Source organism: Eurosta solidaginis, chromosome 5, assembly GCF_040869045.1.
Source record: "Eurosta solidaginis isolate ZX-2024a chromosome 5, ASM4086904v1, whole genome shotgun sequence".
NCBI lineage: Eukaryota > Metazoa > Arthropoda > Insecta > Diptera > Tephritidae > Eurosta > Eurosta solidaginis.
Window position 1 is genome coordinate 66,916,289 of NC_090323.1, and position 16,428 is coordinate 66,932,716.

Genomic DNA, 16,428 nt, shown 5'->3' on the forward strand with positions numbered 1-16,428 from the left:
TAGCTGTTAAAATGGGGCTAAAATTTGCGAAAATATATATATATATACTATATATATATACTATATATATATACTATATATATATACTATATATACCACCATATATATACTATATATACCACCGATCTTTATGATTTTTTCAGACAACAATATGTGCTATATACGTAAACATTCGCTGAAATTTGAAGCCTCTAGCTCTTAAAATAGGGCAGTAATTACGAAAAGTTCCTTATCTGAACAATCGGTTGTGGGGGATATATACTATATATACGACCGATCTCATAAATTTTTTCAGGCAACAATATGTGCAATATACGAAAGTATATGGTGAAGTTTGAAGCTTCAATCTGTTAAATTGGGTAAGATATTACAAAAATCCTCTTTTTCTGAAAAATCGGTTGTATGGAGGATATATGCTATAGTGGTCCGATCCGGTCGGTTCCGACAAATGTCTAATCGGACACCCAAATACACCTGCTCACCAAATTTTATCAAGATATCTCAAAAATTGAGGGACTAGTTTGCATACAAACAGACAGACGGACAGACGGACAGACGGACATGGCTAAATCAACTCAGCTCTTCAACCTGATTATTTCGGTATACTTAATGGTGGGTCTCTCTATTTTCCTTTAAGGACTTACAATTTTCGGTTTCGTGACGAAATTAATATACCATTTCATTTTCATGAAAGGTATAAAAATAGGTAGGTAATCTGTGTGAGGATGCAATGCTTCACGTTTTTTGTGGTCTGCATGTAAAAACTATGGCTACGAATCACGTATTTCAAAAATATATGACGTAAACGTAACTATTTGATGAAATTTGATGAATCTTGAAGCTTCTAGCCGTAAAAAAGGGGTCAATATGACAGTTTATATGAAGTATATAATATATATACCACCGATCTCTATGATTTTTTCAGACAACAATATATGCTATATACGAAAGCATTTTGTGAAATTTGAAGCTTCTAACTGTTAAAACGGGGCAGAAATTGCGCAAAGTTTCTTATCTGAACAATCGGTTGTATGAGATATATACTATTTATACCACCGATCTCAATGATTTTTTCAGACATCAATATATGCTATATACGTAAGCAATCAGTGAAATTTGAAGCTTATAGCTGTTAAAATGGGGTAGAAATTGCGAAAAGTTTCTTATCTGAACAATCGGTTGTATGAGATATATACTATATATACAACCGATCTCTATGATTTTTTCAGACAACAATATATGCTATATAAGTAAATATTCGGTGAAATTTGAAGCTTCTAGCTGTTAAAATGGGGCTAAAATTTGCGAAAATATATATATATATACTATATATATATACTATATATACCACCATATATATACTATATATACCACCGATCTTTATGATTTTTTCAGACAACAATATATGCTATATACGTAAGCATTCGCTGAAATTTGAAGCCTCTAGCTCTTAAAATAGGGCAGTAATTACGAAAAGTTCCTTATCTGAACAATCGGTTGTGGGGGATATATACTATATATACGACCGATCTCATAAATTTTTTCAGGCAACAATATGTGCAATATACGAAAGTATATGGTGAAGTTTGAAGCTTCAATCTGTTAAATTGGGTAAGATATTACAAAAATCCTCTTTTTCTGAAAAATCGGTTGTATGGAGGATATATGCTATAGTGGTCCGATCCGGTCGGTTCCGACAAATGTCTAATCGGACACCCAAATACACCTGCTCACCAAATTTTATCAAGATATCTCAAAAATTGAGGGACTAGTTTGCATACAAACAGACAGACGGACAGACGGACATGGCTAAATCAACTCAGCTCTTCAACCTGATTATTTCGGTATACTTAATGTTGGGTCTATCTATTTTCCTTTAAGGACTTACAATTTTCGGTTTCGTGACGAAATTAATATACCATTTCATTTTCATGAAAGGTATAAAAATAGGTAGGTAATCTGTGTGAGGATGCAATGCTTCACGTTTTTTGTGGTCTGCATGTAAAAACTATGGCTACGAATCACGTATTTCAAAAATATATGACGTAAACGTAACTATTTGATGAAATTTGATGAATCTTGAAGCTTCTAGCCGTAAAAAAGGGGTCAATATGACAGTTTATATGAAGTATATAATATATATACCACCGATCTCTATGATTTTTTCAGACAACAATATATGCTATATACGAAAGCATTTTGTGAAATTTGAAGCTTCTAACTGTTAAAACGGGGCAGAAATTGCGCAAAGTTTCTTATCTGAACAATCGGTTGTATGAGATATATACTATTTATACCACCGATCTCAATGATTTTTTCAGACATCAATATATGCTATATACGTAAGCAATCAGTGAAATTTGAAGCTTATAGCTGTTAAAATGGGGTAGAAATTGCGAAAAGTTTCTTATCTGAACAATCGGTTGTATGAGATATATACTATATATACAACCGATCTCTATGATTTTTTCAGACAACAATATATGCTATATAAGTAAATATTCGGTGAAATTTGAAGCTTCTAGCTGTTAAAATGGGGCTAAAATTTGCGAAAATATATATATATATACTATATATATATACTATATATACCACCATATATATACTATATATACCACCGATCTTTATGATTTTTTCAGACAACAATATATGCTATATACGTAAGCATTCGCTGAAATTTGAAGCCTCTAGCTCTTAAAATAGGGCAGTAATTACGAAAAGTTCCTTATCTGAACAATCGGTTGTGGGGGATATATACTATATATACGACCGATCTCATAAATTTTTTCAGGCAACAATATGTGCAATATACGAAAGTATATGGTGAAGTTTGAAGCTTCAATCTGTTAAATTGGGTAAGATATTACAAAAATCCTCTTTTTCTGAAAAATCGGTTGTATGGAGGATATATGCTATAGTGGTCCGATCCGGTCGGTTCCGACAAATGTCTAATCGGACACCCAAATACACCTGCTCACCAAATTTTATCAAGATATCTCAAAAATTGAGGGACTAGTTTGCATACAAACAGACAGACGGACAGACGGACATGGCTAAATCAACTCAGCTCTTCAACCTGATTATTTCGGTATACTTAATGTTGGGTCTATCTATTTTCCTTTAAGGACTTACAATTTTCGGTTTCGTGACGAAATTAATATACCATTTCATTTTCATGAAAGGTATAAAAATAGGTAGGTAATCTGTGTGAGGATGCAATGCTTCACGTTTTTTGTGGTCTGCATGTAAAAACTATGGCTACGAATCACGTATTTCAAAAATATATGACGTAAACGTAACTATTTGATGAAATTTGATGAATCTTGAAGCTTCTAGCCGTAAAAAAGGGGTCAATATGACAGTTTATATGAAGTATATAATATATATACCACCGATCTCTATGATTTTTTCAGACAACAATATATGCTATATACGAAAGCATTTTGTGAAATTTGAAGCTTCTAACTGTTAAAACGGGGCAGAAATTGCGCAAAGTTTCTTATCTGAACAATCGGTTGTATGAGATATATACTATTTATACCACCGATCTCAATGATTTTTTCAGACATCAATATATGCTATATACGTAAGCAATCAGTGAAATTTGAAGCTTATAGCTGTTAAAATGGGGTAGAAATTGCGAAAAGTTTCTTATCTGAACAATCGGTTGTATGAGATATATACTATATATACAACCGATCTCTATGATTTTTTCAGACAACAATATATGCTATATAAGTAAATATTCGGTGAAATTTGAAGCTTCTAGCTGTTAAAATGGGGCTAAAATTTGCGAAAATATATATATATATACTATATATACATATATACTATATATACCACCATATATATACTATATATACCACCGATCTTTATGATTTTTTCAGACAACAATATATGCTATATACGTAAGCATTCGCTGAAATTTGAAGCCTCTAGCTCTTAAAATAGGGCAGTAATTACGAAAAGTTCCTTATCTGAACAATCGGTTGTGGGGGATATATACTATATATACGACCGATCTCATAAATTTTTTCAGGCAACAATATGTGCAATATACGAAAGTATATGGTGAAGTTTGAAGCTTCAATCTGTTAAATTGGGTAAGATATTACAAAAATCCTCTTTTTCTGAAAAATCGGTTGTATGGAGGATATATGCTATAGTGGTCCGATCCGGTCGGTTCCGACAAATGTCTAATCGGACACCCAAATACACCTGCTCACCAAATTTTATCAAGATATCTCAAAAATTGAGGGACTAGTTTGCATACAAACAGACAGACGGACAGACGGACAGACGGACAGACGGACATGGCTAAATCAACTCAGCTCTTCAACCTGATTATTTCGGTATACTTAATGGTGGGTCTATCTATTTTCCTTTAAGGACTTACAATTTTCGGTTTCGTGACGAAATTAATATACCATTTCATTTTCATGAAAGGTATAAAAAGATAGTTAAAGTTAAACTTAAGGTTAAAGTTAAAGTTAAAGTTAAATTTAAAGTTAAAGTTAAAGTTAAAGTCAAAATTAAAGTTAAAGTTAAAGTCAAAATTAAAGTTAAAGTTAAAGTCAAAGTTAAAGTTAAGGTTAAAGTTAAAGTTGAAGTTGAAGTTAAAGTTAAATTTAAATTTAAAGTTAAAGTTTAATTTAAAGTTAAAGTAAAAGTAAAAGTAAAAGTTAAAGTTGAAGTTAAGGTTAAAGTTAAAATTAAAGTTAAAGTCAAAGTTAAAGTTAAAGTTAAGGTTAAAGTTAAAGTTAAAGTTAAAGTTAAAGTTAAAGCGAAAGTTAAAGTTAAAAATAAAGTTAAAGTTAAAGTTAAAGTTAAAGTTAAGGTTAAAGTTAAAGTTAAAGTTAAAGTTAAAGTTAAAGCGAAAGTTAAAGTTAAAAATAAAGTTAAAGTTAACGTTAAAGTTAAGGTTAAGGTTAAGGTTAAAGTTAAAGTTAAAGTTAAAGTTTAAGTCAAAGTTAAAGTTATAGTTAAAGTTAAAGTTAAAGATAAAGTTAAAGTTAAAGTTAAAGTCAAAGTTAAAGTTAAGGTTAAAGTTAAAGTTAAAGTTAAAGTTGAAGTTAAAGTTAAATTTAAAGTTAAAGTTAAATTTAAAGTTAAAGTAAAAGTAAAAGTTAAAGTTAAAGCAAAAGTTAAAGTTAAAGTTAAAGTTAAGTTAAAGTGAATGTTAAAGCTAAAGCGAAAGTTAAATTTAAAGTTAAAAATAAAGTTAAAGTTAAAGCTAAAGTTAAAGTTAAAGTTAAAATTAAAAATGAAGTTAAAGTTAAAGTGAATGTTAAAGTTAAAGTGAAAGTTAAAGTTAAAAATAAAGTTAAAGTTAAAAATAAAGTTAAAGTTAAAAATAAAGTTAAAGTTAAAGTGAAAGTTAAATATTAACTTCTCATTTATTCAATAAAAGTAAAAAATTTGTTTTCTTATCGGTCACCACGCTTAAAAAGGTTAACTTGAATTAATATCAAAGACAAAACTTGAATTAATATCAAAGAAAACAAAATGTTGCATAAATATTATAATTGCATAAATATTATAATTGCATAAATATTATAATTGCATAAGTTAATAATATGCAATAGCTTTACCGCGGCAGTCCCCGAGTGCCACACGTCCTTTTTTATTTTTCACACTTAACTATAATATTAAAACGAAATGCAGATATTTGTTGCTTTTGAAGGTCGGCTTAAAAATTGCACATGGAACAACTAAAGACTCTCCTGAATTAAAAAAAATTGATTAGTACTTCTAAATCGCGAGCCCCCTCAGAAACCCCGGGTCCGGGGGTGATCCCCCCCCCATTCCCCCTCCCCCCTCTCGCCAGGCCTGGTGCTGTGCTATACTTGATATCATTCGCTATAATATTTTTTATTGTTGTTTAATTCAACACCAACCAATTACACGGAAGTATATCCGCACCAACTGAAAATATGAGTGCCACTGCGTATACGTAACTTTTTGATGTTACGTATAAACATATAGAAAAATTTGCAATAAAATAATATTGAGACTATAAACTGAGATAAACCCTATCCTATATTTCAAGTTAGATCAAACTACACACGGGGTGCAAAACAAATTCAGTGCATTCAGTGCAATCGGTGCAGTAGTTTAGGAGTCCATCGCGGACAAATAATGTGACACGTGATTTTTATATATAAAGATATAATGCAATGAACGACTCAGCTAAAAAAAATATTAGCAATGCTTTGAGTGCGATGCAATCAACACTACTACTCTTACCTCTGCTTCACTCAATTGCATAGCAAACATTTCGAATTAGTAGGGCGATATATGTCACGAACACGGTTGCCACAGCCTGTTTTCATTTGGGACCAAAATTCGTCGAAAAAAAGGACCAAATTTCAAAAAAAAAAAAGGACCAAAATTTGTTTTCATTTATTGGTATACAAACAATGTAATAATCAACAACTTAAAAAGTACAAAACAACACGACGTTACAAACAATCAAAAAGTGCTTCAATTAAAATTGATGATAATTATTGATAATGACAATTAAAACATTTTATTACATATGGGCATATTTTTCAATCTTATACACATATGTATGTGTATATATTTAAAAACTTAAAGCATATCTGTTTATAATATATTCTGGGCTACATCGAAAAAAACGTATAATAAAAACAGTTTTATATCGTTCATTGTATAACTTTTCTGGGACCAGCCTATGTCTTTCACGGCCAATCGTAATGAGGACCTGAGTTTTTTAAGCATGCAATAGGGGAGTGCAGTAGTTTTCACAAAACGCCAAAAAATTATACGGCTATGCATTTCCTACGTCATGGCAAATACGCAACATAAAAACCTGTAGTTTATTTTTTCAATTTTCAATAGAAAATTAACAACTGTCAAAACAAAACAAAATATGCAAAAAAAATTGTAAACGAAAAAAAGTTGTTCAGGATCCGTAGCTTTCATTCGCTGTAGCAACGTTTGCAACACCAAATACACAAAATTCTGAACTCCCTATTGCCATGGTATCAAATGCTAAGCCGTATATAATTTTTTGGAGAATGCAATGCTAAATATCTATTGCTTTTGGAATGCAATCCACAAAGCATGTTTTTCGATCCAAATTGTGTAGTATATTTACAGGCGCGCATCAACAGAGCCTAGTTGCATTGGATTTTTAGCAGCGCTTTATTTAACAATGCCTCCGCTGTTCACTACTACTTAGTTACGTACTTAATAGGCGCTTAACCGTTTAAACGTTTAAAAGCTATAAAACAACGAAATATTTTTTATGTAATCATTATGCATGAAGTTGCTTAAGATAAGCTTGAAGTGTGCTTCAATTTGATGATATAGAAATATAGGCGAGAAACAGCATATACGCTTTTATTTCGAGATCTGACATTAAATGAAATGAAAAAAATGAAACGTGAACCAGATACGGATAGAGATTTAACATACAAATGCAACAACAAAGTGATCCATATGGTTGTTGCATTTGCATGTTAAATGTTCATGGTTCATGTTTCATTGGAATACGAGGAATGTTACACGACAAAGCGTTCTATGTAAAACCAAAGCGAGTTCAATCAATTCGCCGTGCTGAAGAATGTCAAGTCAAAAGAACATTTTCATTGATTTCGATTAACTGACATATTGTTGTACAAGGCTTTGTATGGAAAATTATCAAGAAGAAGCAATCAGCTGTTGGGATAACACCACCCCTACTGAATTCGCCTTGATGTAAAGGGCGAATTAATGGTGACTTATAACCATAAAGCCATAACCAGATAAAACAGCTGATCGAACCTACCTTCTGGAAATCAATGTAATCGATTAATGGTGCCATACCATAACGCTAACTCGATTACATTGATTTCCTTAAGGTAGATGTGATCAGCTGGTTTATCTAGTTATGGCTTAATGGTTATAAGTCACCATTAATTCGCCCTTAAAACCGGCCAATAGCTATCGGCTCTGCTGGTGAGTTACTAAAACTCGATTGCCATTCACAGGGTGTTCATACCATTGTGAATGATGACAAAGTGTGTTATTTTATCTGTCAACTGCCTGACAGGCTGTTCAATATGGCTACTTTTCAGCGTTTTGACAGGCTGTTCAATATGGCGGCGCCTATCTTTAGCGGGTGATAGAAAGAGATACAGAATGAGACAGCGATAGTCACTTACAAATCAGGTGATCCAATCACTTTGGAATTTTGACGTTTATGCAGAAGATATCACACTTAGTCATCATTCACAATGGTTCATACAAGCAAATTTTTTATCAGTGTTGCGTATTGTTATGAAAGTAAAAAATTCAATAATTCAAATCAAAGTACCAAAATCGTGGCGGCTCGTCCAAAAAGAACCAACATTGAAAAAAAAGGACCAGCGGACCAAACGGGGTTGGAGCGGATCAAATTTGGTACAAATGGACCCAAAGTGGCAACCGTGGTCACGAACTGCTCATAACAATCTATATCTTTTCATTTGTGAAAGTAGTGTCAGATTCTTTCGTAAATACGTAAAATTTAAAAATGTTTAGTGAGAATTGGGAATGTGATTTCTTATTTTCGAAAAATTTCAAGGATGAAATGCTATGTCAATATAGATAATATTATCATTCTGATTTTAGACACGAGTCTGTCTGGATCAAGCGCGAAATTGTCTATGTGATATAAGGTCACTGTGCAAACGTTTTTGCTTCAAGCGACCAGCTAATTATACCTTCCATGAAAATGAAATGGTATATTAACTTCGTCACGAATCTCAAAATTGTAAGTCCTTAAAGTAAAATAGATAGACCCACCAATAAGTATACCGAAATGATCAGAATGAAGAGCTGAGTTGATTTAGCCATGTCCGTCTGTTTGTATGCAACATGTAGTGTAAACAGCCAACAATTCAATTTAATCCAAAATATTTAAATCAGTCTAATATTCTAACCTGCTACAAAAATAGTCTAAATGTTCATCAACACATAAAAATGCATTTGAGAATTAATGCTGACACAGCCATTAATAAACAGACGTGTACAACACACAACCAAACGAATTTGAATCCCAGCAAGTTGCATTCCTGCAACTTGCAAGGTTAGCATTTCCCATAAATTTGCAGCTCATATATGTAGGTACATATTTTGTGCCGAGTAGTATGTAGGTATGTAAGTATGTATGTTTAAGGTAGTTATGTATGTAAGTATGTAAGCTTAAATGTAAATAGATATGTAACAATATGTTTAGAATAATCTAATATAAATAGGCTGAATTATTTGAATAAAGAGAATTCGACATTCATAATTCAAGCAGTGAAGTCTTCTTTGTTTTAATTGCGTTAGGGACCTTTCTACATGACGATCCTGCCTATGATGCTACTGGCTGATTTTTCAGCCTAATGTCATAGCCGGCAGGATTTTTCTGGCTGATTACAGCCTAAGCCTTGTAAAAGAAAAAAAAACGAGAAGGTGTTAAAGTCGGGCACCAGTAATAAAAATTAAGGCAATTACGTCAACGGAAAATACACCAAGATTAGCATATTGTGGCAATTACGTCAACGGAAAATATACGAAGATTGGCATATTGTGGCAATTACGTCAACGGAAAATACACGAAGATTAGCATATTGTGGCAATTACTTCAACGGAAAATACACGAAGATTAGCATATTGTGGCAATTACTTCAACGAAAAATACGCGAAGATTAGCATATTGTGGCAATTACTTCAACGGAAAATACACGAAGATTATCATATTGTGGCAATTACTTCCACGGAAAATACACGAAGATTAGCATATTGTGGCAATTACTTCAACGAAAAATACACGAAGATTAGCATATTGTGGCAATTACTTCAACGGAAAATACACGAAGATTAGCATATTGTGGCAATTACTTCCACGGAAAATACATTACAATTGGAACGATATTAGCATAACCCCAGAGCAAGAATGACACTGATCTCGTGAAGCGTACCACATTTTCTATGGTGATAAACAAGAGGAGCATGATAATTATAAGTATAATAAATACACTAGGTTAAGTATGAAGTCATTTCTTTAACCATTATTTAAAAAAAAAAAAATATTCGGGCAACCTAGCGGCTGCCTATTGACAAGCAAAAATTATATTTTTGCTGTAAAAAAACACAAAATTTTTTTTTTTGAAATGTTTAATGATGTTTTACCAAAATACAAAAAGAGAAAAGAAAATGAAAAAAAAGAAAATAGCATAGGAATTAACTTTTAATAGTTAAACACAAAAAAAAATTAACTTTATTTAACAATTCATCATCTGAAAAAGAAATAAATAAAATTTCAGAAGATTTTGTAAGAAAATTTAAAAATGTCAAAAATGTTAAATTAAACAAATTTTTCCTTAAGAACAAACATTTTTAGAAATAAACCTTTTAAATAATAGGAATACCCCCCAAAGAAACAGGAATAAATTTCTAATTTCTCTTTAATTTTCTCTTTCAATCATATCATCTCTTTAAAATGTCTTCGTGGTCTCGTGGAAAAATTAACCCCATAGCTCGTTACGAGGTAGAAAAAAGAAACTCTGAAACATCAGAGAATAGAATATTAAAATATAAACCACCAGCTGAACCAGAGCCAAAAATTAACCCAAACATTTCAGATGTTTGGCTAGCATTTTCAACCTGCGGAATCGTGCTATTGATATAATATTCAAATTTAGCACCCTAAATCCCCTAAATTCAACACACTTTCGATAAGAACAGTAAATATTACAAATGAATCACTGCAAAATGCCTCACTCAATAGAAGAATTTATTAAGACAGCTTCATTAGCACAGTCTAAGTTCAAGAATTTGCTAATTCACAGTAATAGCTGTCAAGGTAGAAGATTTATACTACAAACCTTTCGCAACATAATGCTTGACTAAAAACCTTACGTAAGTAGAAATATGCAAAATATCTAAAGTTACCACAAGATCGGAAACTTACAAACCAGCCAGAATGAAGAAAATAAAAAGTCACAAAGAGAACCTTATCTAATATCTAATCTAATCTAATATATATTATAAATGGGAAAGTTTGGATGTTAAGATGTTTGGATGTTTGGATGTTTAGATGTTTGGATGTTTGGATGTTTGGATGTTTGTCCAGACGTTTGTCTTTGTGACTCAATAACGCAAGAACGGCTGGACCGATTTGGATGAAATTTTGCACACATATAGCCAATAGTCTAGAAGGATCTACCAGCTATATATTTTTCAAAAGGGGCGTGGTCCCCGCCCCCTAGGAACAGTTATAGTTTAATTATTATATTTTTTCGTCTTTGCGACTGAATCACGCCAGAATGGCTACACGGATTTTGATGAAATTTGGGACACAGACAGTAGTCTACTAGCGAAATTTTTTTCGAACATGGAAAGAGGGGTGGGGGTCCCACGACCCCTTCGAGAAATTATTTTTCATAATTTTTACACATTATAACTTTACGTATACTGGCCTTCACCAATATCACAGACTCAAGGGGTCAAATAAGTCGAGGGCTTACAAAGTAAGCAGTGACACCCTCCGCCCGCCCCCCTTTATCTCCCCCTCTGGTGTAAAATCCATAAATTGTTATAACTCAATCTAAATTTTCTCCTAAATCAATAGTTTTTGGTATCTGGTACATACAGAACGAGATCTAGACAATATTGGAGGAACGATCAGTGGTCCTCTCCTCTACTCCCGCCATCCGCCCTCCAACAATTGTTTTTATTAGCACGCTTTTATTAGCTTTACCTGTATGTTTCTATGTAACTTTTTATTCGCTCCAATGCGCCTGCTGCCTTATTAACATGGTTTTATAATTAGCTTAACCTTATTTGTAATCCCGTAAGGGTCATATCGAGACCCTTCCGGGATCATTTCTGGATGGTTTTCGGGATCGGTCCGGGATTACGCCGGGGTAATTTCGGGACTTTTTCAGGAGTATTTCGGGATCATTTTGGGACCCTTTCGGGATCATTTCTGTATAGTTTTCGGGATCCGTCCGGGATCCCGTCGGGGTTATTTTGGGACATTTTCGGGACTATTCCGGAATCATTTCGGGACTATTTCGCGATCATTTGGGGACCCTTCCGGCATCATTTCTGGATGGTTTTCGGGATCCCGTCGGGGTACTTTCGGGATCATTTGCATACCTTCGAGAGATAAATTCTTGATGGTTTCCGGGATCATTACGGGACTTTTTCGGGGTTATTTTGGGTCCCTTTAGGCATCATTTCTGGATGGTCCTCGGGATTCGTCCGGCATCCCGTCGGGGTCATTTCGGGACTTTTTCACGACTAATACGGGATCATTCGGCATCATTTCTGGATGGTTTTCGGGATCCGTCCGGGATCTCGTCGGGGTCATTTGGGGACTTTTTCGGGATCATTTGGGGGCTCTTCCGGCATCATTTCTGGATGGTTTTCGGGATCCGTCCTTGATCTCGTCGGGGCCATTTGGGGACTTTTTCGGGATCATTTGGGGGCTCTTCCCGCATCATTTCTGGATGGTTTTCGGGATCCGTCCGGGATCTCGTCGGGGTCATTTGGGGACTTTTTCGGGATCATCTGGGGGCTCTTCCGGCATCATTTCTGGATGGTTTTCGGGATCCGTCCGGGATCTCGTCTGGGTCATTTGGGGACTTTTTCGGGACCATTTGGGGGCTCTTCCGGCATCATTTCTGGATGGTTTTCGGGATCCGTCCGGGATCTCGTCGGGGTCACTTGGGGACTTTTTCGGGATCATTTTGGGGCTCTTCGGCATTATTTCTGGATGGTTTTCGGGATCCGTCCTTGATCTCGTCGGGGCCATTTGGGGACTTTTTCGGGATCATTTGGGGGCTCTTCCCGCATCATTTCTGGATGGTTTTCGGGATCCGTCCGGGATCTCGTCGGGGTCATTTGGGGACTTTTTCGGGATCATCTGGGGGCTCTTCCGGCATCATTTCTGGATGGTTTTCGGGATCCGTCCGGGATCTCGACGGGGTCACTTGGGGACTTTTTCGGGATCATTTTGGGGCTCTTCCGGCATTATTTCTGGATGGTCCTCGGGATTCGTCCGGCATCCCGTCGGGGTAATTTCGGGACTTTTTCGCGACTAATACGGGATCATTCGGCATCATTTCTGGATGGTTTTCGGGATCCGTCCGGGATCTCGTCGGGGTTATTTGGGGACTTTTTCGGGATCATTTGGGGGCTCTTCCGGCATCATTTCTGGATGGTTTTCGGGATCCGTCCTTGATCTCGTCGGGGCCATTTGGGGACTTTTTCGGGATCATTTGGGGGCTCTTCCCGCATCATTTCTGGATGGTTTTCGGGATCCGTCCGGGATCTCGTCGGGGTCATTTGGGGACTTTTTCGGGATCATCTGGGGGCTCTTCCGGCATCATTTCTGGATGGTTTTCGGGATCCGTCCGGGATCTCGTCGGGGTCACTTGGGGACTTTTTCGGGATCATTTTGGGGCTCTTCCGGCATTATTTCTGGATGGTCCTCGGGATTCGTCCGGCATCCCGTCGGGGTAATTTCGGGACTTTTTCGCGACTAATACGGGATCATTCGGCATCATTTCTGGATGGTTTTCGGGATCCGTCCGGGATCTCGTCGGGGTCATTTGGGGACTTTTTCGGGATCATTTGGGGGCTCTTCCGGCATCATTTCTGGATGGTTTTCGGGATCCGTCCTTGATCTCGTCGGGGCCATTTGGGGACTTTTTCGGGATCATTTGGGGGCTCTTCCCGCATCATTTCTGGATGGTTTTCGGGATCCGTCCGGGATCTCGTCGGGGTCATTTGGGGACTTTTTCGGGATCATCTGGGGGCTCTTCCGGCATCATTTCTGGATGGTTTTCGGGATCCGTCCGGGATCTCGTCGGGGTCACTTGGGGACTTTTTCGGGATCATTTTGGGGCTCTTCCGGCATTATTTCTGGATTGTTTTCGGGATCCGTCCGGGATCCCGTCGGGGTAATTTCGGGACTTTTTCGCGACTAATACGGGATCATTTGGGAACCCTCTCGGCATCATTTCTGGATGGTTTTCTTTATCCGTCCGGGATCCCGTCGGGGTCATTTCGGGACTTTTTCGCGACTAATACGGGATCATTTGGGAACCCTTTCGGCATCATTTCTGGATAGTTGTCGGGATCCCGTCACGGTAATTTCGGGACTATTAGGGGATCCTTTGAGGACCTTTCCGGCATCATTTCTGGATTGTTTTCGGGATCCTTTCGGGATCACGTCAGGGTCATTTGGGACTTTTTCGGGGCTAATACGGGATCATTTGGGGATCCTCTAGGGGTCGTTTCTTGACTTTTTCTGTTTTATAATTTCTTGATGGTTTGCCGGATCCACCAGGGTCATTTCGGGACCATTTTGGGATCATTTGGGGACCCTTCCGAGATCATTTCTGGATCCGTCCGGGATGCCGTAGGAGCCATTTCGGGATTTTTTGTTACTTTTCCGGGATAGTTTTTGGACCCTTCCGGGATCATTTCTGGATCTGTGCGGGATCCCATCTGGGTCATTTCCGGACTATTTCGGGATCATTATGGGATCCTTCCGGAATGATTTGTGTATGGTTTTCGCGATCCGTCATTGATTCCCTCGGAGCCATTTCGGAACTTTTTCTGGAGTATGTCGGGGTCATTTGGGGACTTTTTCGGGATCATTTGGGGGCTCTTCCGGCATCATTTCTGTATGGTTTTCGGGATCCGTTCGGGATCCTGTCACGGTCATTTCGGGACTATTAAGGGATCATTTGAGGACCTTTCCGGCATCATTTCTGGATAGTTTTCGGAATCCTTTCGGGATCCCGTCAGGGTCATTTCGGGGCTTTTTCGGGATCATTTAAGGATGGCTTTCAGGATTCGTCTGGACTTTTCCGAGACTATTTCGGGATCATTTTGGGACCTTCCCAAGATCATTTCTGGATGGATTTCGGGATTTGTCCGGGATGCCGTCAGGGTCATTTTGGGACTATTAGATGAGCATTTGAGGACCTTTCCGGCATCACTTCTGGATGGTTTTCGGTATCCGTTCAGGATCCCGTCGGAATAATTGCGGGACTTTTTCGGGATCATTGGGGTCCCTTCCGACATCATTTCTGGATGGTTTTTGGGATTCGTCCGGCATCCCGTCGGGGTCATTTCGGGACTTTTTTTCGACTAATACGGGATCATTTTCGGGCCCTTTCGGTAACATTTCTGGATAGTTGTCGGGATCCATTCGGGATCCCGTCAGGGTCTTTTCGGAACTATTGGGAGATCATTTGAGGACCTTTCCGGCATCATTTCTGGTTAGTTTTCGGGATCCTTTCCGGGTCCCATCAAGGTCATTTCGGGACTTTTTCGGCATCATTTAAGATTGGTTTTCAGGATTCGTCCGGGATCCCGTCAGGGTAATTTCTGGACTTTTCCGAGACTATTTCGGGATAATTTTGGGACCCTCCCGAGATCATTTCTGGATGGATTTCGGGATCTGTCCGGGATGGGGATGCCGTCAGGGTAATTTTGGGACTATTAGGTGATCATTTGAGGACCTTTCCGGCATCACTTCTGTATGGTTTTCGGTATCCGTTCAGGATCCCGTCGGAATAATTGCGGGACTTTTTCGGGACCATTTGGTGTCCCTTCCGGCATCATTTCTGGATGGTTTTTGGGATTCGTCCGGCATCCCGTCGGGGTCATTTCGGAACTATTAGGAGATCATTTGAGGACCTTTCCGGCATCATTTCTGGATAGTTTTCGGGATCCTTTCGGGGTCCAGTCAGGGTCATTTCGGGACTTTTTCGGGATCATTTAGAGATGGCTTTCAGGATTCGTCCGGGAACCCGTCAGGGTAATTTCTGAACTTTTCCGAGACTATTTCGGGATAATTTTGGGACTTTCTCAAGATCATTTCTGGATGGATTTCGGGACCAGTCCGTGATGCCGTCAGGGTAATTTTGGTATTAGGTGATCATTTGAGGACCTTTCCGGCATCACTTCGGGATGGTTTTCGGTATCCGATCAGGATCCCGTCGGAATCATTGCGGGACTTTTTCGGGATCATTTGGGGTCCCTCCCAAGATCATTTCTGGATGGATTTCGGGATCTGTCCGGGATCCCGTCAGGGTCATTTAGGGGTGCGTTCTAGATCCCGTCAGGGTCATTTCGGGACTTCTTCGGGAATATATCGGGATCATTTCCGGATGGTTTATGGGATCCGTCCATGACCCCTTAAGGGTCATTTCGGGACTATTAGGTGATCATTTGAGGACCTTTCCGGCATCACTTCTGGATGATTTTCGGTATCCGTTCGGGATCCCGCCGGAATCAATGCGGGACTTTTTCGGAATCATTTGGGATTCTTTCCGGCATCATTTCTGGATGGTTTTCGGGATTTGTCCAGGATCCCGTCGGGGTTATTTCGGGACCTTTTCGGTTCTAATACGGGATCATTTGGGGATCCTC

The 16,428-nt window shown here is 37.5% G+C and overlaps 1 protein-coding gene and 1 pseudogene across 1 annotated transcript in view; one reads left to right on the plus strand and one right to left on the minus strand.

The window, feature by feature from the left end:
* LOC137233713 (probable deoxycytidylate deaminase) overlaps nt 1-16,428 on the minus strand; it is an 85,766-nt gene that overhangs the window by 10,568 nt on the left and 58,770 nt on the right. The gene's annotated exons all lie outside the window — the stretch shown is intronic.
* Nucleotides 9,869-9,962, plus strand: LOC137234100 (U6 spliceosomal RNA; annotated as a pseudogene).